Source organism: Eurosta solidaginis, chromosome 2 (assembly GCF_040869045.1).
Source record: "Eurosta solidaginis isolate ZX-2024a chromosome 2, ASM4086904v1, whole genome shotgun sequence".
NCBI classification, from domain to species: Eukaryota; Metazoa; Arthropoda; class Insecta; order Diptera; family Tephritidae; genus Eurosta; species Eurosta solidaginis.
The window spans coordinates 269,162,421-269,188,779 of NC_090320.1; the positions used below are offsets into that span (position 1 = coordinate 269,162,421).

At 36.7% G+C, this 26,359-nt stretch overlaps 1 protein-coding gene across 1 annotated transcript in view; it reads right to left on the minus strand.

The window, feature by feature from the left end:
- Window positions 1–16,770, minus strand: part of Slob (Slowpoke binding protein) — a 304,418-nt gene extending 287,648 nt beyond the window's left edge. The window contains exon 1 of the mRNA XM_067767941.1: window positions 12,901–16,770. The gene's annotated coding sequence lies outside the window, so the exon portion shown is untranslated. The remainder of the gene's footprint in view (window positions 1–12,900) is intronic.
- Between the last annotated feature and the right edge of the window lie 9,589 nt (window positions 16,771–26,359).

The following is a 26,359-nucleotide window of genomic DNA, read 5'->3' on the forward strand; positions in this document are numbered from 1 at the left end:
ATTGAGTTGGGTAGTTTTAGTGTTATTGGTGTATTTAAGTCATGGGAGGATGCATAGCATCAGTACACCTTTATTTACTTATTTGTGTTTATTTTAAGGGATTCAGTTTATTAAGTTGGGTAGTTTTAGTGTTATTGGTGTGTTTAAGTCATGGGAGGATGCATAGCATCAGTGCACCTTTTATTTATTTAATTTGGGGGCGAGCACTGGGGGCTCTGAGGCTTCACTCTACTGAGCCACCTCATCCTCTATTTGAAGAACCCATTAAAATGTGATATGGAGGCGAGCACGAGACGGCTCTGAGGTATTGGCACCCCATTTTCTATAAGAAAAACCTCTATTTATTTAATTTGGGGCGAGCGTTGGGCACTCTGAGGTTTCGCTCTAATGAGCCACCTCATCTTCTATTTGAAGAACCCCTTCAAAGTGTGATATGGAGGCGAGCACTGGGCTCTGATGTATTAGCACACCATCCGAAGAACCTCTATTTATTTAATTTGGGGCGAGCGTTGGGCACTCTGAGGTTTCGCTCTAATGAGCCACCTCATCTTCTATTTGAAGAACCCCTTCAAAATGTGATATGGAGGCGAGCACTGGGCTCTGATGTATTAGCACACCATCCGAAGAACCTCCCTTTTAATTAAAAAAACTCAAACTATGTCTTTAGAATATTTCACTAACCAGCTGAGAATTACAAGCACACTCAATGGCTACTGAAACAAACGAACGAAAAATGTTCATAGTTTAAGTCGCTTAAACATACTCCCCCCTTAGACGGCTTAGTCGTCTAATGAAACTTCCATACGAGCCAGTGATCCGGCTCGAAGTACCATGTCTAAGCTTTGGGCAATTGAGGGCGAGCAGTTTAATAAGAGTTATAAATGAGTAATTTTATGTGCTTGTAAGCGTATGAGTCGTGGCACAGTGGCTGACGTACCCGACCAAACGCCCGGGGTTGCGTGTTCAACTCCCACCAAGTATACCCTTTTTTTTAAATTTATAAATTATTATTATTAATGGACTGTATTGAGTTTATGGGGTTTTTGATTTAATGTATTCCATTTATTGAGTTGGGTAGTTTTAGTGTTATTGATGTATTTAAGTCATGGGAGGATGCATAGCATCAGTACATCTTTATTTACTTATTTGTGTTTATTTTAAGGGATTCAGTTTAGTAAGTTGGGTAGTTTTAGTGTTATTGGTGTGTTTAAGTCATGGGAGGATGCATAGCATCAGTGCACCTTTTATTTATTTAATTTGGGGGCGAGCACTGGGGGCTCTGAGGCTTCACTCTACTGAGCCACCTCATCCTCTATTTGAAGAACCCTTTAAAATGTGATATGGAGGCGAGCACGAGACGGCTCTGAGGTATTGGCACCCCATTTTCTACAAGAAAAACCTCTATTTATTTAATTTGGGGCGAGCGTTGGGCACTCTGAGGTTTCGCTCTAATGAGCCACCTCATCTTCTATTTGAAGAACCCCCTCAAAGTGTGATATGGAGGCGAGCACTGGGCTCTGATGTATTAGCACACCATCCGAAGAACCTCTATTTATTTAATTTGGGGCGAGCGTTGGGCACTCTGAGGTTTCGCTCTAATGAGCCAGCTCATCTTCTATTTGAAGAACCCCTTCAAAATGTGATATGGAGGCGAGCACTGGGCTCTGATGTATTAGCACACCATCCGAAGAACCTCCCTTTTAATTAAAAAAACTCAAACTATGTTTTTAGAATATTTCACTAACCAGTTGAGAATTACAAGCACACTCAATGGCTACTGAAACAAACGAACGAAAAATGTTCATAGTTTAAGTCGCTTAAACAGTGCTAAAAACTTAAACTTTTAACATTGTGCTGTTCTATGAAATGCAAATTACCCCGTTAGTTAGGAAACTGGCCGGTCGCTATCGACCTTACGTAGACTGAATGTGTCCATAGTGTTACTAGACTTAGGTTGACGAACAGATGGAAAAAAACCCAATTAGGTATCATGACTTTCATTATAAAATAACTCTCTCCTCTTTGCATATACTTCTAGCTTCCTAGGACTTAGCAAAACTATTGCCTACAGATTTGGTAACTCCGCCACCCGTAGCAGCTGTCAGAGTGCCAGCGAAATCGAAAATCGAAAGCACAGGCCACGAACACCAAACTTTCTCAACCGTTTCTTCCAGCAGCTCACACTTCATTCATCTGCTGTTATTCGATTCCAGTTAATGTGCCCACCATAAGCCTCAAATCTTCTTCTGAAACTACTTTGTAAGTATTATGTCGTAGGATTTGTCGTATGATCTTAGAAACTGTACAGCCCTGCACTTCCGCCAACTCCTTTCCTGACTGCCGGATCATATGCAACTGATGTTGTTGTTGTTGTAGCAATCAAGACATTCCCCGATGGTTTTGAGGAGTGTGATCGATGTAGATGAGGTTCTAGCCCGACCATCTTGAGAACTATTCAATATGAGGACATTGAACCTTCTAGGCCAGCTCGACCCCACCCACTAGTTCCATGAGGATCTTGTAGTCGCCAGAGTCTCGGATGTTAAGAAACAAGATTAGCCACTAGTAGCAGAGGTTGACAATTGAGTTGGACAAGGTATATATTGCGCTGGCTACACAATCCCTTGAATCATTTGGGTATTTTAGTTGCCTCTGGCGACAAGCAGACTTTCCGCCGGTATAATTGTGAAAACAAGCAGATTGGGAGTCTACAGTCGATTCATTGAGTGATGGACCCTCCTCTGGCAACTCAAAAATACCACCCCTATAATGTAATCTCTAATTGGAAGCACGAAATAAAAGAGAAATGAACACATTTGAAATATAATAATATAATTCGTAGGGACGGAACATATGTAAACTCGAAAATGATTTATTGAGTTTTCATTATAGATTAGTGCATGTATAAACGTGGTCTAAGTTACGCTAAATTTAGCTCAGTCCCAAAGATACTATATATAAGATTAAAGTATATAAATATAGTTGCCTTCTCGGGGTAAATTAAAAATTTTCGTGACGATTGAAATGTTGCGGATTTATAAACTTTTAAGTATGTAGTTTACTTTGAATCCATATTTACAAAATATCTTACATCATCTTAAAGGTGTGAAGAACATATTGGGGCGCCCTGTTGTGAATAATTTGAAAATGTGCATTTGAAATAAAGCTAAATTCAACTCGGAACAAAGAAAGTAAATTTATTCCTCAGCTTATACTTCAAAAAATGAAAAATTAGAGACAAATGATTGTGACCAGAAATAATTAAAAACAAGTAAGGAAGGCTAAGTTCGGGTGTAACCGAACATTACATACTCAGCTGAGAGCTTTGGATACAAAATAAGAGAAAATCATCAAGTACGAAAATGAAACTGGGTAACCCTGGAATGTGTTTGTATTACATGGTTATCAAATGAAAGGTATTAAAGAGTGTTTTAAAAGCGAGTGGGTGTTAGTTCTATAGGTGGACGCCTTTTCGAGATATCGCCATAAAGGTGGACCAGGGGTGACTCTATAATGTGTTTGTACGATATGGGTATCAAATGAAAGGTGTTAATGATTATTTAAAAGGGAGTGGGCCTTAGTTCTATAGGTGGACGCCTTTTCGGGATAACACCATAAATATGGACCAGGGGTGACTCTATAATGTGTTTGTACGATATGGGTATCAAATTAAAGGTATTTATGAGGGTTTTAAAAGGGAGTGGCCCTTAGTTGTATATATGAAGGCGTTTTCGAGATATCAACCAAAATGTGGACCGGGGTGACCCAGAACATCATCTGTCGGGTACCGCTAAATTACTTATATATGTAATACCACGAACAGTATTCCTGTCATGATCACAAGGGCTTTTGATTTCGCCCTGCAGGACTTTTTCATTTTCTTCTACTTTATATGGTAGGTGTCACACCCATTTAACAAAGTTTTTTCTGAAGTTATATTTTGCGTCAAAAAACCAATCCAATATCCATGTTTCCTCCTTTTTTTCGTATTTGGTATAGAATTATGGCACTTTTTACATTTTTCGAAATTTTCGATATTGAAAAAGTGGGCGTGGTCATAGTCGGATTTCGCCCATTTTTAATACCAAGATAAAATGAGTGCAGATAAGTATGTGAACTAAGTTTAGTAAAGCTATATCGATTTTTGCTCAAGCTGTCATGTTAACGGCCGATCGGAAGGACAGACGGTCGACTTTTTATAAAAACTGATTCGTACATTTTCACAGCAACCAGTTATCGTCATAAGAGCTAAAGTCTTAACAAATTTCACAAGGATTGGTAAATAATTTTGTACTTTGTTGCACCATATCATTACTGGAGTTGAATGTTGACATAATTTACTTATATACTGTAAATATATTCAATTTTTTGTTAAAATTTGGATAAAATTTTTTTTTTTTAAAGTGGGCATGTACGTCATTCCATTTTGCTAATTTTTATTAAGCATACATATAGTAATAGAAGTAACGATCCTGCCAAATTTCATCATGATATCTTCAACGACTGCCAAATTACAGTTTGCAAAACTTTTAAATTACCTTCTTTAAAAGTCGGCGGTACCACGCCCACTGTCCAAAATTTTACCAGTTTTCTATTCTGCGTCAAAAGGTCAACCCACCTACCAAGTTTCATCGCTTTATCCGTCTTTGGTAATAAATTATCGCACTTTTTCGGTTTTTGATATCGAAAAAGTGGGCGTGGTTATAGTCCGATGTCGTTATTTTTAAATAGCGATCTGAGATGAGTACTCAGGAACTTACATACTAAATTTTATTAAGGTACCTCAAAATTTACTCAATTTATCGTGTTTACGGCCGGACGTACGGACATGGCTAAATGAATTTCTTTTTTCGCCCAGATCATTTTGATATATAGAAGTCTACATCTATCTCGACTGGTCTATGCCGTTACGGGACATCGTTATGCGAACATGAGCATAAAAATTATTCAAAAATATTATGGCACTGAAAAAAATTTGCATTCAAAATTGATTCATTAAGAAAATTAAAATTACTCCATCCATTTAAGGGGTTGACCTCGGATTTTGAGATAAGACTTGGAATTTTGCGTACGCCTTTATTTTTACAAAAAGTTAATTGCACATGCGACTTAGTGCGCGTCTTGGAATGTTCAAGGTCTGGGGTTGTAAAATGTATTACTTTACGAATATCTAGCCCCTATTACTTGAAATTCTTCACATGTCCAGCCTGAAGTACTTTTTCGTGGTATCAACCATCTCTGAGTTAAGGCTCGAGCAGTTGCTGAAACTTTGCATCGAACGAGATCAGCTATTAATGAAGCAAACTCGTTAAAATATTGTATTTGGAAAACTTTTGGGGCGCCAGCAACATCGATAAAAATTGTTTAGAAATGTGCGGGACTTCGCACGTTTTAGACTCAGTTTTCCACCAAAATTCCAAAGCTAAACCTCAACGCAGGGATCGTGAAAACACTAAGAAATCTCCGAACTTGGCCATTTTGCTTTCGAGTTTCAAGGAACTTCCGATAACTCAGAGATCTGAGACCTTGAACAAAGATTTGGGGTTGTGAAGTTGTAATATTTAGAATTAAAGAGTTTTATAGATGGGAAAGTGATTGAGATATTTGGAGATATTTAGAAAGTCCATTTACAAAATGAGGAACCTTGCTACCCTATTTGAGTAGCTTCACGTACAGCCAGATTCTTGAAACTAAGAACATACTTTAGAACCTGATGAAGATGCAACATGAGACAAAAAAAAGTTTGCTAGGTAGTACAGGGACCGTAAAAACTGGAAAAATTGTCCGAAAGTGGACATTTTGCTTTCAAAAGCTGAAACTTTGAATGAAACTTTTGGATCTATTGTGTTGTCATATTTAGGACAAAAGGTTTTCCGTAGGGCTAGATTTTTGAAACTAAGAACATATTTCAGAACCAGATGACGATGCAACATGAGGGAAACAACTTTCGTTTGGTTGTACAGGGATCGTGAAAATACCAAAAAATTTTCGAACTTGGAAAGTTTACTTTCGAATTTTAAGGAACTTCCCAATAACAAAGGGACTTGGAACTTTGAACGAAACTTTGGGCTCTATTGGGATAAAAGAGTTTCATAGATGCGAATAGGATCGAGGTATTCAGAGAGATTTAAAAAGTTCAGAACCCCACTGTTGAATTTAAATAAATATATCGTAATAGATCTATTTTATATACCTACTACTAATAATATCTACACTACCTGGTTCTAAGTACGGGAACCCTGTAAGCTTTACATGTATTAAATAAACGAATTGATTCTAACTACAATACCCCCGACAATGCAACATTAGGGAAAAAATGTGCGCTATAAGTTCCAGGGATCATGAAAACTGAAAAAAAAATCGTTCGAACTTGAAATTTTTGCTTTCAAATTTTAAGTAACTTCCCGATAATCCAAAGACCTGAAACTTTGAGTGAGACTAAGTTCTAATATGTGGGATAAAAGATTTTTTATGACAGGGATCGAGACACTCAAAGAGATTTAGAAAGGCCATTTCGAACATTTGCAATCTTGCGACTGCTATTTGTCTAACTTCCTGTAGAGCTATATTCTTCAAAATAAGAACATACATAAGAACCCCATAACAATGCAACACAAATCAAACAAAATTTTCACTATCTGGTTCAGGGAATGTGAAAATTAGAAAACTCGTCCGAACTTGGAAATTTTGTTGCGAATTTTAAGGAACTTCCCCATAAAAAAGAGACCTGGAACATTGAACGGAACTTCTGCTTTTATCAAGCTATATAATATTTAGGATATACGATTTTTCTAGATTGGACAGGGATCGAGATATTTCGAGGTATTAAAAGGGTCCATTTAGAATTCTAGAATTTTGCGATCGATTTTTAAGTAGGTACTCATTGAGCTAGAAACATGAAACCTTACACATAGTTTAGATCACATTGACAATGCACCATATGGAGAAAAAAAGTTCTCTTTATATATGTACATAAGTACTCCCTTAATATAATTGGACCAAAAGAAACGAAAACGAAGTCGTTCGTCATAAAATGTCTACAGTGCTTATGTGACCTTAAGGCCACAATAGAGGTGGACTGTTGGCGCAAGGGTGCTCAAATGCGGACGAGGCGATACACGTGTACACAGATGGTGCTGATCCGGAAACAAACAGATCCTACAGGCAGCCGGATTACTGTAGCGTTTTCCAAGCAGAAATATTAGCCGTAACCAAAGCAGTAGAAACCCTGGAAGAGAATAGCTTAAGCTGCAACCGTGTTAATTTTTATAATGACATTCAAGCAGCAATTAAGGCAATAATCACGCATAGCACAGCATCTAAATGCGTGTTAGAATGTAAGCAGTCCCTGGAGAGAATCGGTACAGGGAGAAGCATACATATGTATTGGGTCCCAGTGTATATGGAAATAGATGGGAATGAAAAAGCGTATGAACTAGCTAAAAAGGGCGCATCCCTTGAAGCTTGATCCGTAAACGTGCCAATTAGACTGGGCGATATTAAGCGAAGGCGACCAAGCAGGAAAGGCGTAGGTTCAAGCGTGAGGCTGTAAAGTGTCGAAGATTATGTGTAGGTCTAACAACCTTAGACTAACAAAGTTGCCTCTATCATTAAAAAGAGAGGACTGTAGACTCATGACGGGTATTCTGACTGGACACTGCCTTCTGTCGTCACATGCCTTGAAATTAGGCTTGGTCAGTAATAGCAGATGAAGGAAGTGCGGGCTGGAGGAAGAAACGATGGCGCACATTTTGTGCTCGTGTCCTGCGCTTGCCAGGCTAAGACCCCAGCTATATTAGGAGTGATACAGCTGTCTGATCTAGAAGCAACAAGTGGCTTAAGTCCTAGGAAGCTTCTAGTATTTGCCAAGAGGGCGGAGTTATTTTATACCATAGGTCCTGGTTTTTGAAAGGGTTTCTCAGTTGGTCGTTAAAACATACCTCTGGTAACACTTCGGACTCATTCAGTCCATGTGAGGTCCTCATGAACCGGCCAATTCAACCTAACCTAACCTATGTAAAAATTTGAATATCAATGATCAATGAGATTATGTCTCTTTCTAAAGAAACATCTTTCGTTTCTTCTGGTCCATTTATATAAAGGAAGTATTTGAACAAACTTAAAAATTTTCTCTTCAATAAAAATAAGAACGTACGGAAACTTTATTAATTTTTACGATTCTTTGGTGTAGAAATGGTGCTATGTGTGAAATATGTTGCAGAGCTTTATCTTCTTAACCACAAAACTTATTTTGAACTCGCTAGCTAAAACAACAGCTTCATTTCTTCATTTTTGGTTTCTTTTATTTAAATACAGGCTTCATATAAATTGCTTTTCAATACTTTGCTCACTTATTCCTGGGACCAATGCGATTAATGATAATAGAATAAATTTTTTTGATCGCAGTGCGATAGAAAATATGATCGCCATCGACCAAGATGTGATGAGTGACCAAGATCGGATGAGAGCTTTCAGCACCAATTTGTCGAAAAAAACTGTTTGAACCTAAAAACAATGTATCCAAAACTTGTCTCCCATAAATACGTGGACAAGTTATTGAAATACAATTTTCGATCACCCTGTATTTATGCAGTAAAAATTTTACAAATTCTAAACAATGAATTATCTAATATTACTACACCAATAATAATACAAAGGCTAGCAAATGCAAAATAAGTACAAAATTCAAAACTGTAGTTACAAGCTACAGTCGCTCGGCGCTTGGGAAAAGTTCAAATTCTTTAAAAAGACCTTCGCGCAATGAAATATTCGGTTATTTTTTGCTTTTTTTTGTTGGCTGTGATATCGTTCTTAAGCAGCACAGCTGATGAGAGTCATGTGGTTAAAAAACGCGTAAAGAGAAGGTTAAAAATTCCGAATTGGCTGAAACACTTAAGAAGAAAACCACCAAAACCACCAAAACCACAACAACTATCAAAAATAACAAAGCGTATAGTTGATAAAATTGAAAGAGCAGAAGTTTTCGTGTATGATGAAGGACCATTAACTTCCGTGTATGATGAAAGACCAGAAATTCCCGAGTACGATGAAGAACCAAACTTATCACAGCTATCAATAATACCAAAGCGTTTAGTAAATAAAGTTGAAACCCCAGAATTTGATGAGTATATTAAAGAACGAAATCCACCAAAACCAAGGCGTAAAGTTAAAAAAATTAAAGCACCAGAAATTCCCGTGTACGATGAAGAACCGAAAAAACCAAAACCAAGGCGTTTAGTAAATAAAATTGAAACTCCAGAATTTACCGAGTATATTGAAGACCCAAAACCATTAAAACCAAGGCGTAAAGTTAATAAAATTGAAGGACCTGTGTATCAATTGAATTGAAGAATACAATTCTAGTGATATTGGATGTGTTAAGGTTTGTCACGCGAAAACATTTACTTTTAAATCAATATATAAAAAATTAACATAGAAAGCGTAATTGATTTTTAAAAGTTTTTAACTATGTCTTAATAATTAGATTGATTATAGTCCGTGGATGTTTAACATTATAGAGCTCTTAAAACAATCTCGACGGCTGCACTCTAAGCCATTATGTGCGTTCCGTCGGTAGAATTATAGCCTCAAGACACCTTGAGCGCCGACCGTATGATCGTAGCAGTACAGCAACTAATACTGATCGGAAAAACAACCTGAACTAATGCATGCATCTCCATGGGGATTTGAGCGCTACAATGAATTTGAATAATTAGACCAAGCGTGCAGAAATTTGGGACTAATTACACATTTCATGAAAATGAAATAGTATATTAGCTTTGTCACGAATCTCAAAATTGTATGTCCGTAAAGGAGAATAAATAGACCCATTAATAAGTATACCGAAATGATCAGGATGAAGAGCTGTCTGTTTGTGTGCAAACTAGTCCCTAATTTTTATAAATATCTTGATAAAAGTTGGTGAGCGGACATATTTGGGTGTCCGCTTAGATATTTGTCGGAACCGACCGGATCCGACCATTATATCATATATCTCCCATACAACCTAGTTTTCAGAAAAGTGGATTTTTGTCATATCTTAATAAATTTATCAGATATAAGCTTCAAATTGAACCATATCATTTCGTATATTGAACATATTGTTGTCTGAAAATTGGGTGCGATCGGTCGTATATATAGCATATATCACCCACAAACGATTGTTCAGATAAGAAGCTGTTCGTAATTGCTGCCCCATTTTAACAACTAGAGGCTTCAAAATTTCACCAAATACTTACGTATATTGTGGAAGCGGTATGAGTCACTTCCTGGGCTGTGCTGCCTTGCTGGTGATAGCGGGTCTAAGTAGCACTCTAGGCACCACTTTGATGCACTTTATCCTGGAACCAATTGACTCTTATGTATACAATTAGCTTTTTTTACACAAACCATTTTGTTAGTTCAACAAATATACTTATGTCGTTTATGTAGCATTTTGATCCCTCTTTTGGGTCGGATGAAACCGCCCATAACTAGTAACCTGATAATTGCCATGACTGGACACTCGCAGAGGAATAATAACCAACTCAGCTACAGTCGCTCCTACCCATATCGTTGAAGGAGAAATCCAATTCTTTTCGCGTGTGGTCGAAATGGTCAGTGTTCTGTAATCGTGTCTGTTATCACAAATATTTCTCTAGACAATTTAGTAAACTCCCTTTTTTCGGTTGTAGTTTGCGCAAATTTTTTTGGTGTTCCTACATGTTTCTAATTTTGAATAAGGTTTTCTTGAAATAAGTAAGAATTTCACTTTTTATTGGTGCAAGCGTTCGATGTACAGCGACCTCCTCTTCTAACAATACTGCGGCCTTTACCAGTTCATCCACCTTTACATTGACGTCTCGTATCCTGTGACCCAGTACCCATGTGACAGTAATGGTTGCTGAGCTTGCTACATTGCGCTGCACTTTTTTAAACTTAACTACCGTGGTGTATGTAAGTGGTGAGTCCAATCCCATGAACGCTGCTTGGCTGCCTGAGAATATGCATACTTCACGACCGTTTACAGAGTTCTCCAAGAGGAAGTAAGAGGCCTTTTCTATTCCTAGTAGCTCTGCTTGAAACATACTAGCAGAGTTTGCAAGACGGATTGAGAGTGCAACTTCTAGCCCCTGCACCAAAACTGCAGTCAATTTTGGACCCGTCAGTGAATACTGCGGTGACGCTATCCTTACATAACATGTCGGCTAACCAATTCGTTCCTTAGGGTATCGTCACCTTAAAGTTCTTGTCAAAGTTCAATGTACGACAAAGATAATCAGTTGTCGAATCTACATCGGGTAACTTTCTCAGGATACCGCTGTGACCATACTACTTCTCGCTCCAGCATCTAGACTACCTTAGTCTTAAGGCAGAGGTAGAAGCTTTAAGACGTATGTGGAGTTTCTGTGGCAGCTTGATAAGGATAACATTTAACGCGTCCGTTGGACCAGACCTAAGTTTCCCTGCCACCCATGCAAATGCTGCAATTTGATTGTATGCAGCTTATGGACTTCGAAACCACTTCGTCGATTTCATTTACCGAAGGTGAAGATATACAGCAACCCGTAGAGTTCTCCTGTGAAGTTTGTTTCCGGGAAATGGACCAGAGACCGATCTTTTTGAACAAATTCTGTTCATTGTTCGATTTGCTTCAAATATGGTATATAGGATGCCCTATGCCTAGATAAGTATTTACGATAATTTTTTTTCTTTATTCATTTCAAAGTAGATGTTTCTTCAATGGTTTTTGTAGCGCAACTATCTCAAAGGGTTGCCAGAACAATATAAGCTTCTCCAACCCAATTGTCAACCACACCTACCCGTGGGGAATCCTGTTTCATTAACAGCCGCGGCTCTGGTGACCCCGAACTACTACTCCCGATCTAGGGGGTGGGAGGGCGGTATGGCCTAGAAGGTTGCATGTGGTCATACCAAAACGTTCCCAAGATGGTCGGGCTTTTTTATGGTGTGTTACCCGAAAGTACCGGATCTGCATCAGGCAAGGGACCATCAACATCGATAACACCCCCTAGGCTTTCGGGGAGTGTGTTTATCACTACAACAACAACAACAGCATACTTTTTTTCCCCGGAAAGTGGACCAGAGATCCCGAGATCTATGCGAACAAATTCTATTCAGGCCGAAATTTGGCAATATGTAGGTAGCATTTTTTGCCTAAGTTAGTATTTCATTTCATTGGACATGGTATTGAGACTGAACCTGGAACTGGAACTGGGACTGGGAATGGGAGTGCGACTTGGGCTGGCACTGGGAATGGGACTGAGAATAGCAAATGGAGAAGAACAAGAAGGACTAGCGAGAAGAGAAAAGAGGGAATGAGAAAGAGACTGAAAAAGAGATAGAGTTATGCGAAGATAGAGATATAGGGATAGATGGAGCGAAAAAAAATGAGGAAAAGACACAGAGGGCGAAAGAGATGCTGAGAAAGAGAAGGACAGAGAGAGGAGTGGATAAAAGGATATGGAAAATGGGAGATAAGGGGAGGGAGAGTAAGAGGTAAACACTTTTTAAAAGTTATGCAGACAGCTCAAAATTAAGGCAGAACAAAAATAAACAAATTAAATTTTTTGCACTCACATATATTTATTTAAAAAATAAATGTGTTTAGTTAACAATTTTGCAACTTTAATTTATTTATATATTCTTGACCTTTGAGGCATTACATAAAGCGAGCTAAGCCGATTTGTATTTACTACAAATTGCTTACCAAAGCATTTGGAAAGCACAAATTATTTTTTTTTTCCAAAAAAGTCAAAAGTCAAAAACTTTAAAGTACTAAAAACTGTGTACCTCTGTCGTGGGTTGCTCCAAATATATTTCTTACTTAATACTAAAAGTTGAAGTTCAAAGCTTACATACTTACATACACTAAAAATAGGTCATGAATATTTAACTCACCTGCAACCGACAGCAATGCATTTAGTATGGCAATTACGTACAGAATTTTCCTTTGTTTTACAAAATTGCTTGAAGATTATTCTAGCTGCTTAGCATAAGTGGGCAAATGTACCCTATATTTATGCTTAATTTCAGTGTTATTTATTTATAAGCGTATATTTTAATGTTGAGTTGTTAAAATTATGTTTGCACAAACGATGATGTTTACATATTTTCCAAACTATTTTAGTTTAATGATACACATAATGGTTCACTAAAAATTTTTTTATGAATGTTAACTGCAAAAATCATAAACAACAAATAAACACAAAATGTATTCAATCAAAATCATATAAAAACATTTAATTTATTGCGGTTTTTTTTTTGCGCCTTTAGATACGCGTGTTTTTATGTACGTATGTACACTGAAAGAAATGGTGCTAGTAAAATCAACAAATCTGTACTGTTGTTCTTGACTTAACGGAGATTTGGTGAAATTGATCGAATTACAGTTAATTCTACCGAGTTCTTTGTCAAGCGAACAAATTAGTTTAGTCATTTCAACAGAAGAGAAATTGTCGCCCTTAAGTTAGCAAAATTCTGTAAAAATGACAGATTCCTAGTCAATCTAACTGATTTTTTTGTTAACACAACTGATCTCACTGGTCATTTCAACGGCGATCAACAGACAATACATGAGCAAATTTCAAAGCGAATTTTACGCTCACTGCGCTCTCTGCTTTGTACTTATGACGATGGTGCCACTTGTTTAGAAAAAAACACCAGAATAAGAAAACGCAACAACAAAAAACTAGTTTTTCAGTTATCAATACAAAACGAAAACCCCTTTTTTGAATTTACTGTGCAAAAAATTATGAGATACCGGGACACCTATTTATCGGGTACAATTTTGCAACTTCTCCTCCACGCGAAATGCAAAATTGCGCCCTCTTGTTACAAAAGTTTTGTTTGAACGAACAGGATTTTTTCAAAGTTAGTAACATTTTGTTAAAGTTTTTCGAATTTTCACTCCAGCGAACGTATCTAATAAGATAAAAAAGCATCCTTTTTTAATGTTGATGTTTCCGACAACATAAAACTTGAGTTGTTTTGGAATCACTTCAAATTAAAGTGTTACGAAAATTAAACTTGCCGAATTACATGAAAAGTTAATCCAGTGGTGAATTACCTTCCTGCGATTTGATTCTTTACTTTTGTATAACTTACAAGTTCTCTTTTTAAAATGTTACGTCAAATAATTTACTAAAAGTTTTATTCGAAACAATCAAGTGTGGCAACTCTACATGCGAGAATTTGAGAATGAGCTGAGCTGCAACTGAAATAATTGAGAATCAGTTTTGTGACTACTATTTTCATTTCTATTTGCACAGCGAAGTTCAAAACTATAAATTAAATAAATTTTAAAATATAAAATTTGGTGAAAGTGTGTTTAACAAAACAAAATAATAAAGTTTATAGTGTTTAATATGTGCCATGTACATATTTGTTGTGCGCCCAATTGAAGTTCTGTTAGTAAGTGCCACCGTGGTGTGATGGTAGCGTGCACCGCCTACCACGCCGAATACCCTGGATTCACACCCCGGGCAAAGCAACATCAAAATTTTAGAAATAAGGTTTTTCAATTAGAATACAATTTTTCTAAGCGCAGTCGCCCCTCGGCATTGTTTGGCAAGCACTCCGAGTGTATTTCTGCCATGAAAAGCTCTCAGTGAAAACTCATCTGCCCCTCAGATGCCGTTCGGAGTCGGCATAAAACAAGGAGGTCCCGTCCCGCCAATTTGTAGGAAAAATTAAAAAGGAGCACGACGCAAATTGGAAGAGAAGCTCGGCCTAAAATCTTTTTTCGTACAAAGCTGTTGCAACAACTTTTTTTGTTCATTTGACCACTTAAACGGTCAATTACGAATCAACGATTTGTGCGCAGTTGATTCAACATATTATTGCGATGGATAAAAATTTACAGAAATTTCTGTTGAATTGACCTGTTTCGGTTGATTTTACTAGTCTTTTTTTCAATGTACATTAGAGCACGTCAAATTGTATGGATGGACTTTTTCCCATCAGGAGTGTAGCAAAAACGTAATCTACAGATGATCCTAAGAAAAATTGCTGAAGACACCATAGCTCTAAGTCCGATTTCGAGGTCCCAATTTTTGCAAAAATAAATATTTTGCCATATGAATGTAGGTCTTGGCCAAAAAATCTTCATAGCTTCTGATAGAATTATAGGAAAAACTACTCATTGGGCTTACTTTAAAGGTATTTTATGTGCATTTCAGAATCTGTATTAATATCTATAGTGTTTTTCAAGTTTAGTAGAGATAGTAGGCTTAAATTATGAGAAATTAGCCTAAAATGAACTTTTAACTAATATATTATCATTTTTAACAAATTTATTATGAAAATATTTTTTACTTTACAGCATTACTTTTACACATTTCCTATCCAAAACTAGTCCCTTGGAGTGAATCACATTAATTATAGCCTATCAACCAAGTTTAAATATCACCTACACGTAGGCACATATATTTATCAGGTGTGCTTTGTCCTTCGCACACTCATAGTGGTGAAGCAAAAGCTTTCCCAAGAATGACCGTGTGTGCTTCTACCCTAACATAGCGGACAGTGGAACTAGTATGAAACCTGAAGCTACGCGGTGATCTATAATGAGCTTTTATATCATAAGGCCGGAAAACAGCAGTTAACATCTTACAACTTAAAATCGGTCGACTTTCATTCTAAAATATCGTTTCGATTTAACGATTTTTTTTTTATTTATTTATTGAAATCAATGTTGTGAACACAAACGTCTGCAAACTTTGGTGTACATTTTAAAAATTTTATCCAGGGTCCTTGTAAAACTTTAATTATGTAGATACGCCGACGATTATACGATTTTCACCCATTAGTTACGTAATGACATCCACTTAGAGTGCTTATGATTTTTCGAGGCCGCATGTAGGTCCATTATGCTTTATGGTCCGCAAGTCTGGCGTGTTGATAAGTTTGAATGCGTACAGAAACTTCTTCGCTTCTTTTTAAAAAAGTTAATTTTTTTACTAGCTTATACACCAAACTATATGTTACACTTTGAATCAGGTTTACCGTCGCTATTCAGTCCACATTACGCATTCACATGCTTTATATTGCGCGCTGTTTAAGTTTGGCAGCAAATAGACTGCCCCGAGTTGTAGCAGAGGAGACAGTGAGACAAGGGCCGTACTGGGTCAAAAAGTGGAGGAACGTTTATGAAAGTGTCGACATGGTGCCTCTGTCTGACTTTTCTTCCGCATCGCTTAATATGAGCATACCAATTTTACTAGAGAAATTGATTCAAAAAGAGTTTGCAGACTATGCCGATAGTTCTTTTCAGTCGTCACATGATTTTTACTCCGACTTTCTCCCTATGTACTCTACTTATTTTAACGATGAGTATTCTGCGTACGCCATAAATCTGATTTTTCGAGCAAGGGGCGGCTTGCAAAATCTTAATGCTCGATGTTTTAAAAATGTTTTTTCCAAAAACTGTTTTATGTGCAATTTATGTGTAGCTGAAGACACCTATCACTTCATTGGGAATTGTCCTATATATAAAGAGATACGGTTTAATTATTTTGGTGAGAAAGTTTTAGATATGCAGAAGGTGGTAAATATCCTTAAGGGTTATAACTATAATTCACTCTTTGTTTATATAAGAAATTGCCTTAAGTATAGAGAACTTATTGTTAACGAATTTTCCTAAATGAGATGTTTAGCTATAAGTGATATAACATTTATTGTTATTGTCTGGAATCTTTATTGATTTTCATATATTTATAGTTTTAATTTATTTGGATTTATTTTTGTAATTACTAGTTGAAAGAAAATAAATAAATCGCTACTACTACTACTACTACTACTTATGATTTCGAGGGCGGCATTCTTGGCCGAATAGTCACTCCCTAACGCTTCAAGGTGTTTCTATGGTGTAGCTCGGCAGCACAGCGCGACAAAAAATCCATTACAAAGTCTTCGGAGCTACACCTAGAGCTTCTAGGAAAGTAACGCCGACGAAGGTACATATGAGTTCGAAGTCGCAGTCCTATAATTTCTGTGCTGGCATATGGTGTGAGGGTCAGGAGGCGTGGATTTCGGATCTTTCCGAAACGACCAAAACGTTGATTTCTTTAAATGCACGCAAACAAAACCTTTCCTAAATATTATTTTTTAAATACAACAATCAAGCTTTTTAAAGTAAGAACATTGGCGTACGCCGGCCCGCCGCCCATGCCGCCGCCGGTATATAATATAGCTTACGCCTCCGCCGCCGATAAAGTGATCGGCGTAAACCTCTAATATGTATGTATTTATTGATATTTTTATTTTTCTTATTTTTGAAAGTTTCGCTTAAATATATGGAATTATAAACAAAATTCAATTGGTATGCTGAACATAATTTGTTGTTGTTTTTATTTTTATCTTTTATGTTTTTATAGCTTTCACAATTTGTATAATCTGTCACTCTTACAGATTTCGTATTGCTTTTGTTGTATTCGTACTGTCAACATTGCTTCAACAGTCATGCAATAAAATGGAAATTGTTGCTTTCGGTCTGACAATCAAAGAGAGCGCTTGTTTTTTTTTTTTTTAATTTTCCAGTTCAATGGCAGTGAATGTATATGAGTCAACTAAAAATTATTAAAAAGGAAAAATAAAATAAGAAAAATTAGAATTTTGCTATTTGGCAAGAAAATGAATTTTCTTGCTTTCACCTTAAGCGTTGTGGCTTATTTTTTTTCACACACAAATCGCGTGCTGTTTGTTAAGATTAATGGATTATTGTAAGAAGCATACAATTTTTACAATTTTTTTTTTATTTTTTGAGATGCTGTCATTCATTTGCAAGTTTCGATAAATAATGTTAAATATTTTTCTTTTTGATTTTGTATTTAATTTTTTTACTTGCGATTTCACTTTTGCTTCGAGCAAAAAGCTTTCCACTTTCCGTTTAAAGCATTAAGAGACGCTGCTCTCTGTTGCAACACCCACACATAGCCACACGCATACACACTCACTTGTAGTTGGTAGGCTAAAGTAATGCCGTGTTACATATACATACATACATATACGGCCTTTTAATTTTTTAGCTGAAATTTTTTTAACAAACTTTTTATTTTATTTGCTCTTCACTTAAACAACATTTTGTTTTAACCAATTTAAAAAAAAAAAATACAAATTTTCAACACACATTTTTTTATTTTAATAATATTTTTCTGTTTTCAAAAACTTTCACATATACTGTATTAGCATATGAACTTTGATATCACTCAAAATCGAATTTGAAATTCCTCATGCGTCGACATGTCCACTTTGCCCTGTGACTCGAACTTGAATGATTGCTGAGTATTTCGTAGCTATAAAATTCATTGGACCCAAAGAGTATGTGCGTATGCGTGTGCTATGAAAATGTTCTATTTCCTTCTTCTGCCGAGAAAAGTCGACTCACTATATCTTGTATGTGCGCGTTTATATGCTGTGTGTGTGCATTTCCTTTGTGTGTGTGTATTTGATTCCTCGTTTAAGAGTATATTCATAAAGTTTATATTCCATTGACGCGCACCACCCTCTACGCTGCCATAAGCCGCTTGTGCTCTTTAAAAATAAACGAGTCATTTCGCTTTTTATACCCAGCTGTACTTGTATCCAGGGTATTATAAATTTGATTGGATAACGGTTGGTATAAAGAAATCGAGATAGATTTGGACTTCCACGTACCAAAATTATCAGTATCGCAAAAAGTTGTATTAAGCCATGTCCGTCCGTCCACCGTCTGTCCGTCCGTTAACACGATAACTTCAGCAAATATTGAGATATCCTCACCAATTTGGTATACGGGCATATCTGGACCCAGAATAGTGTAGCAAATTTTGGAGAATTCATGACTATTTGACAGCTACTGTTAACGTTCCAATCTCTGAACAGTCGAAAAAATAACTCAAATATTTAGTACGTTCTTTATTAGACTACTTTGAGAGTAGTAAGTTACAATAACAATTATCGCGTACTTCACTAATAGCGTGTTTAAATTTAACAGATTGATTATGACTAGCACCACGCTGCTTTTATACTCTCAGTTAGCCTCGTTCACCTATTTCTCCTAAGGTTTAGACTTTTCACGAACACGCCTTCTAGAACAGTTGTATCGTATACTTGGTTATTTAAAAAAATATATATATTTTTTTTTTTTTTCAAAAAACTGTTACGCCAACGTTTTTACAACAGTTTTTTGAAAAAAAAAATATTTTTTGGGTTTTGGGGAGTGTTTTGGTCGAAAAATTTACCTTTCGCTTTTTTTTTTCCGCAGGCTCGAAAATTATTTTTTTGGGTATGCGTAGTGGAACTTTTTTCCTGAGCTTAAATCATATCGAAAAATCGATAGCGCGATATTGGTTAACTTTCGTCCATACAAATCGACCCAAGTGAATATACATGTATATTTGTAGTTTATGTTTTTCTTCTAGCTATGTGCGTATGTGTATGTGTGAGTAATGGCTTCTGCTCTTAGCTGATGATAACATGATGTGTGATTGTTTCTCTTCGCTCTTATTTGCTGACTACATACATATGTGTATGTGAAATAATCTCTTCGCTTCAAGCTGCTGTTTATGCGTGTGGAATATTCTTCGTTGCCTTCTGTGTATGTTGACTAACTGGCGTTGTGTTTATTTACTAACAGCATAGTGATGTTAGAAATGCTAATATTTGCCACAAATATATTGGTATTGAAAGTGAGCGAAATCGGGCGATAACTACACCCACATTTTGGATATCGAAAGTTGAGAAAAATCCAACAAATTAGATAACTCAAAAACGAATTACCTACGCTATGCTAATGAAATTTGGTAGGTGGATTGCTTTTATGACGCAAAATATAAAGTACAAAATATTTTTAAATAAAGGCGTGGCACCAACCATATTTAGAAGAAGAAAATTAGAAAGTTTAACAAGCCGTAAATCAAAAGCCGTTAGAGAAACTACATTGAAATTTGGCACTACCTTGCCAAACTAACTAGAATGAGTGAATATAATCAAAATCGGTTAAAGACCACGTCGACTTTTTCTAAAAGTCTAACCTTGGCAAAGTTTCCAATAACTCTATTTAACTCAATTTAACTACATTTGACTGATTTTCTACCTCAGTAGTGGTATGGTTGAGCTAAGAACGAAATTCAAACTTTCTTTTTTACTCTTTCCAAAATACTTTTAATGCCATAAGTCAAACAAAAATCTCGCAATCCGAATGAAATTTGTCATAAATATTTTTTTCATATCTACAACTATTAAACTGCATTTTTATCCGCTCATGTTCATTAGCGGCAGCTTTTTTTATCCTTGTAGTTTCTTTTGAACGAAAATGAGTTCAGAATAGAACCATATATGTATTATTGCGCAGCTTTATAACACTATTAACCACACAAAGCAAACAACAACAGCATTGCACAGTTGGTTATGTAATGCTCGGTTTCACCCGAACTTAGACTTTCTTACTTGTTGCATTGCACTCTCTATCTCTCCAGCTGTTGCAGAGAGCCAATCAAAAATTTGTTGCTTGCTCATAATAATGAACTGAAAAGCTTTTTCTTGCCGCTGTTTATTATTTTGTTTTCATTTAGTGCAAGTTGCTGTTGTTGCGTCATTCACAGCTGTTTGCTGCTGCACGTGCTTTTGTTGCTTGTTTTTGTAGTTTTGGCTATGCCGCAAACATAATATGTGGTTGTGAGAGATGCGGATTATCTCGTGCGTATCCACGCACGTTGATGACGTTTATGCAATACATTTCATGAGTTTATACCGTAAGTGGGTAAGATTCTGTAAGAAGCAGTTAAATAAGGGCCGTTTTTACCATCTTCCGGTAGTCTCTTATCGAAAAATTATTACAATAGTCACTTATCTTCATGGTAACTGAAGCATCAAATGCCAGTTTAGTGTAGGGCGAAAGTGTAAACAAAAGTTTTGGGAAGTTAAATGAAGAAATCTGGCCGATTTCTATCCTCCAGTTAATATTTGTCTTAACTAGAGATGGTGGTTTCTGTACAACTTACTAGTTGCAAGAATCTTGGCTTATAACTCTTTCGCGTTTAATTGTCACCTAACATTATGTAAAAGTATTGGATTTAAAGTACGATCACATTTTTTTTTTTTGAATAACCATAAGTGGCGCCCGAGTAGAAACACATTTTCAGCTGTGATTATTCGTAAACAGCAACAAGCGATAAATCGACAACGCATCTCATTACAAAAAATGGTAAAGTATTGCCCAGGGAAGCCAAGCTCTTGGTAGCATCACTCATATTAAATTAAAGACACATAATTGTTACGAGGTTTTGGATAATTTCCTGCACGGATTTGTCATTTGTGTAGACAATTATTTCTATTTAGCTCAGGGCAACACGGAAAATACACTTTTCCCCCATACATTTTTCCCATCTCTGTGGATAACTGACGGCTTTGACATATACATATATTATCCAGGAACAAGAATTGCCTAATCATAGTACCAAAGAATCCATCGTTGCCCACATTCGTTGTCCGTAGCGGTTTACCCGACAAGCAAGACTTGGATTCCTGGACTTGGGCAGCGATAGCATTTTATTTTTACTTTATTATAAGCGTATTTCCTAGTTCAATTCGGCCACCATAAAGAACTTCGACTAGTTGTGAGTTCACGACTGTGAACGACAGTACCTTGCGGAATTGGCTCTTTCTCATGCAAAACCAATACCACCGATACTTTTACTTTGTTCTTTCAAAAAAGATGTCCCCAAGAACGATTGTGTTCATGTCTTATCCTGTTTATAGCACTTCTAGTAGTGCAGTCATGCCAGGAGCTGCTGTCTTGAAGACGAGCTTATGTATATACCTAGTGTACGCGCCCAATTGAGAGGACAAAAAACATTTGCTATGCTACTCATAAGAAAAAAAAAAATTAGTGAGTGGAAAGTACGAGTGAAGTTCGATGTAAACATACATACCAGATCTTGGAGTTAAACCACTTAACACCACGGCCTGATATCGGTTGCTAACTATTGTTGTGGAATTATCGGTTTATTATCGCCTAGTCGTTGATTTCTTATTGTGCTCTCATTCGGCTTGCTACCGCTGGGTTGCAGCCTTGTCATCGGTTTTATTATGAAGTTTTATCGGTGTTTGTGTTCTAACGAACCGATGAGTCGTCGAAAGCGAATTGATTATTCTAACATTTTGATAACAAATTGATAACTTTTCGATAACACGCTGATAACAAATTGGTAATACTCCTGTAAAATATCGATAAGTTTTCGAAAAAAATTTTTTAAACTTTTATCAACAAATCGTTATTTTTTGATAAAGAAACGATAACATGACGAAAATCTATTGAAATTGTTTTTCTATAACATTTAGATAACTTTTTAATAAATAATCGATATTATTTCATAATAATAAATCAACCATTAAGATTCGCTAAAAGATAGATAAACTTTGTTCTTAATATTGTCAATACCTAGCCGATACCACGCCTATACCCAACAGAAATCGATGTGAGATGGATCACATACCCATCACAAGTCGATAAAAAAACGTTAAAATTTCGATAAGAAATCAATACAATCGGTCCTTTCTTTTCGTGCCCCTACTTACTTTCCTTTCCTTTCTTCTCCCTTCCTTTCCTTTCCTTTCTTTTCCTTTTCTATTCTTTTCTTTTCTTTTCATTTCTTTTCTTTTCTTTTATTTTCTTTTCTTTTCTTTCCTTTCCTTTCCATTCCTCTCATTTCATTTCCTTTTCTTTCCTTTCCTCTCATTTCCTTTCCTTTCCTTTCCTCTCATTTCCTTTCCTTTCCTTTCCTTTCCTTTCCTTTCCATCACTTATTATTATAACCAACACATAACTCTTCGATAGGAAATGGATCACACGCCCATAACGAGCCGATAAAAAATCGATACCACTTCGATAACGAATTAGTAACATGCCGCCCGGCTTCGGTCCTTTCTTTCCGTTGTTTTTCCTTTCCTTTCCTTTCCTTTCCACTCCTTTCTTTTCCTTTCCTTTCCTTTCCTTCCTTTCCTTTCCTTTCCTTTCCTTTCGTTTCCTTTCCTTTCCTTTCCATTCCTTTCCTTTCCTTTCCTTTCTTTTCCTTTCTTTCCTCTCCTTTTCTTTCCTTTCCTTTTCTTTCCATTCCTTTCCTTTCTTTTCCTTTCCTTTTCTTTCCTTTCCTTTCTTTTCCTTTCTTTCCTTTCCTTTCCTTTCCTTTCCTTTCCTTTCCTTTCATTTCCTTTCCTTTCCTCTCCTTTCCTTTTCTTTGGGTTCCTTTCCTTTCCTTTCATTTCCATTCCTTTCATTTCCTTTCCTTTCCTTTCCTTTCCTTTTCTTTTCTTTCCTTTCCTTTCCTTTCATTTCCTTTCCTTTCATTTCCTTTCCTTTCCTTTTCTTGTCATTCTTTTCCTTTTCTTTTCTTTTCTTTCCTTTCCTTTCCTTTCCTCTCCATTCCTTTCCTTTCCTTTCCTTTCCTTCCCATCACGTCTTATAATTATAACCAGCACATAACTCTTCGATAGGAAATGGATCACACGCCCATAACGAGTCGATAAAAAACCGATATCACTTCGATAACGAATTGATAACATGCCGCCCGGCTTCGGTCCTTTCTTTCCGTTGTCTTTCCTTTCCTTTCTTTTCCTTTGCTTTCCTGTCCTTTCCTTTTGTTTCCTCTCCTTTCCTTTCCTTTCCTTTCATTTCCTTTCCTTTTCTTCCCATCACTTATTATTATTACCCCCCTTCCGGAACGAGTAATAGCTAATAGATAACAGGGATTAAATAATTTTTGTATTTGTTTGTCAACATGGTATATCTAATTTCTAATCACTTAATTGGCTTATCACAAGTTTATTTTGAATTAGGAGAATAAATTTGAGAGAGCTTTACGCGAGTACAAAACCATCCACTCACTTTTTATCTCTCTCTCTCTCTATATTCTCTCTATTCCAGCTAAAGCTTTCCTCATATGTACACACAAATACTTAAATACATATGTAACGGCAAACAGGACATGCTGCCTGAAAAGCTTTTGCCAATATGAAAAAAAACCAAAAAAACACACACACTAAAGCAATGAAAGTGATAGCCGGGCGACGTAAGAAAAGCATGTAGCTATTTTATTGTTGTTGGGAATAATTGGAAGCATTGCTGTGGCCTATTGCCAGTGCTTATGCCGGATTCATTGATGCCCAAATATAGGTCAACGATGTGCACTGGGCAAAATAATCGGATGCAACGAATGGGCAAACGATGAAATCAAACGAGAAACGGAAAAATGTAGCACAATGTGGAAAAAGTGAATAAGTATTTAGTAGTGAGTAGTAAGTAGTAAGTAATAGTGGAAAAAGTAACAAAACGTTGTGCTGGCTTGTGGGACATGGCCAGGGCAATGTAATACAGTGAATAAGGGAGTAGGGGGGCAAGCAAATCTGTGCAACAGCAGAATATGATGAAAAGGAATGAAAATGTGGTCGCGAGTGCAATATATGAAATCGTTTTTTTAATTTTTTATGCTTTTGTACATGTGTGCGAGTTTGTACATACATACATATAAGGTGTCAAATTGCTAAGTGTCAACGTGAGCCTATTTTCAGGCAACATTTTTACCTGGTGGAATTGGTCCAAAAAATGTGTAAAGTATACGCCGAGGTGTACCAGCAATGTTAATGGAGTGTAGTTGCATATAACCGATTGTATTATTGTTATATATTTTGTTTTTGTAGTGAGCATTAAAACCGACGAGTGGTTAAAAATAAGAAACATAAAGAGGAGGGTTAATATGCGACTGCTACAATATAATGCAATGATTGAACTGCAATGAAGCCAACTGATGCCAAGAGCATGAAGTTCAAATACAGAAATGCTTACATATAAGTGTTTATTATACCCTGCAGCACCGAAAGTGTAAAGTGGCCTGGCATATCAATGGTTGAAAGCCGAATTTCGGTGGGATATTCGGTTTTCGTCAAAAGATCCTGGGTTCAGCAGAACATTAAATGCCCAAAGACGAAGGTAGAAACATTCGAGAAACAGCTGAGAAGTAGTATGATACCAGCTTTAGATGTGTGGTGATAGCCAAGGAAACTGTGAGAATGGCAACTGCTAAAGGCTTAGTTTCCTCCAAAAGCAGTGCCGAACAGTTACTGCGGACGATTCGCAAAATCTAATTTTGCATTTTTGCGTGTATTTTATTATTTTTTTTATTTTCTTTAAATAAACGTACAAGAAAAAAATTTTAATTGAAAACTGTTGTGTTTTATTTTAAATAATTTCACTGCTTTGACTCTAGCAGTTGCAAAAAGTGGTTATGAAAGAGCTTCTAATGTCATGACGGCTTTAACATTTTATGTCTTGCCGCTATATTGCGTTACGGTGGACTTCACCGTCTTTTTAGTTTCCACATAATTACTTTTACACTGCAATATTTTTAACAACATACACTACCGCTATATAGCGGTCGCTATATAGTGGCACCGCTTTCTATAAGACCAAGCCTTAAGCAATACTTGAGAGGCAGACGGCCTACAAGTAATTTATAACCAGATTGAGTTTCTAGATTTAGTCGTTAGTAGATACTACGTTCGGAGGGAGAATTCATTAGAGTAGAACTGCGAGGATCCAAGTCTGTGCTTACTTACTTGCTGTACACTCCTACCTACATAAATGCATGCTGTGAGGATGGCGGGATTGTACAAGGCATATAACAGGGAGATAAGTGCACTTTTACGACGTAACGATAGCCACTTTTGCTCACGTTTCGGTCAGCGACCGGCTCGGAGCCAGACCTGAGCAGAAATAGTTGTGCAGTCATAAGACCAAAGAATCCCTCCTCACTTTGAGGCACCGGTAGTGGGACTTAAAGTATAATGTACATGTTTCCTCACAATTTAAAAGCAGGAGTAGCGTAATATACCAAAGGAATCCACTCCAAATACCAAATTATTGAAGGCCTTGGCTTCCTTGCTGGGCTCTACATTGTACGCTACATATACAAAAGATCGATCTGGTGGCGATTATCCTTGACAGCGTAGACTAGTAATTGAAGTGTGGCCCGAAACCACAGCTGAAGACAAGGCCAGGGGGAGTTCTGAATGTCAGTACCATGTATCTGTAAGCGTAATGTGTGCCAATCGAGTCGTGTATAAAGGAGTTCAGTATGGAGTAAATGTAGGATAAGTGTAGGCGTAATGTGTTACAGGGCTGGGAAGAAGGAAAAGTAAAAGAAAAGCAACAACAAAAAAAAAAAAAAAATAGAAAAAAGGAAATATAAACTCCCAGAACCGATACCGAACGAAGTGGTATCGATTTGTTATCGAACTGTTAAAGTTTGTTATCTATGTGAACCGTTATTGACAAGTCAAAGGACTATTGTCGAAGGGTTATGTGAGTGATATCCATTTCTTTTCG